Raw genomic sequence first — 1,555 nt, 5'->3', positions numbered from 1 at the left:
CTCCTGCCCTAGGGACAATTCAGAATACAAAGATTAGGAATTTTCTAGCCTTTGCTTTCTTTTTTCGACAGAAAAACTGAAAAGTGACACATGTGAATTTGAAAGGCTGTAAGAGGAGATAAAAAACCTCATATATCATAGTCTTAGTAAATGCGTGTTACATTTTTGTCATTCTCATGGCAGAAAAGGAGCACTGCTTTGTTAATTTTAAATACTTAGGAACTTTACATGTGCAGGCAGCCCTGGAAACACTTCTCACCTTAAATGTAACTCCTCACTGTCAGAAGATAGAAATCCATTAGTTCTGCACAACATAACAAGTGTCTTTGACTCAAATCTCTGTAGATTTATGCTTTTCAGGTATCCCTGAGACAGGTGAGGAACTAGTAGCAGCAGTAGAAGCTCTCCTTGTAATATCAGTCCTTCTATGACCACATCTTAACACTGATCTATAGAGAAAAGCCACTGCAGTTAGAAGACAGCCATACCAAAAGAACACCATATGGCAACTATACATATGGTAACTTTCAACAATTGTCCTGTAAGAACTGGAATAAGCTGGAAGACAAGAAGAGATTGCCAGGTCCCAAGAAATGTATGAACATTCAGCTACAGCAGATCAAGCACAATTGGATTTCTCAAAGTTGAACATCCAAGCATAGGCAAGATCTTGGGGTTTTCTTTCTCCTGTTCAAGACATTATACTGACCAGAAACATATCAACCATAGGTCATGGCTGCTCCATGACCTCTGTAGATACAATGTTATCATGCTCCTGAACAGAAAAATCAAAGTCATGTTTCACAAAGGGAACTAAGCAGAACCTGGGAGACAAAAGGAGAGGTAGACAAGACAGGAAAAGGTGGTTCAGTAGCGTTTTGTCCCTAGTACTTGCTCAGGCTCTCAGAAATTGCTTCAGGACAAGGTTATGGGGAAGAATAGACTTAGTGATTACAGAGAGATTAATTGTGCAGTGGTATGTACGTCACAAGCCCTTGGGAATAAAGCAAGCTTCTCTGCATACCGAGCTGATAAGCGAGCTTACTGTAGCTACTAAGTTAATTAGTGGCAATCTGGGCAGGAGGTAAGAGTAGATAGCAAGATGAAACAGGGGAAAGGTGAAATACTTCCTAAAGACTGAATGAAGAACAAAGATCAACAATGAGATACTGTAAGAAAGTAAGGAAGAATGAAAAAAAGGAAATCTGTGGTCTCAACTAAAGAAATTTGCTGTTAAATGAAGTCTGGTCCCCACAGCATGACTGAACAACACAGAACAGAAAGCTTTCACATGAAAGGGAGACAATATAGGATGGCAGTATAAATGTCCTTCTTTACTCTCCTTTACTTCCACCCCTTGCTTTACAAACACTGCAGAGTGATACCTCTCAGGCCTTTCGCAAGCCCCTCTGCATTTTCTGAATCTTGTCATTATCAAAAACTTCTTGATACAGCTATGTGATCAATTTTTGTTATGGATCCCCACATACTGTAACCAATGACAGTCTGAACCAGACTATGGAAACAATGAAAATGACAGACAGATACAAATTTT

The sequence above is a fragment of the Phaethon lepturus genome, unplaced genomic scaffold, assembly GCF_000687285.1.
Source record: "Phaethon lepturus isolate BGI_N335 unplaced genomic scaffold, ASM68728v1 scaffold1081, whole genome shotgun sequence".
NCBI lineage: Eukaryota > Metazoa > Chordata > Aves > Phaethontiformes > Phaethontidae > Phaethon > Phaethon lepturus.
This window is presented reverse-complemented; position numbering follows the sequence as displayed.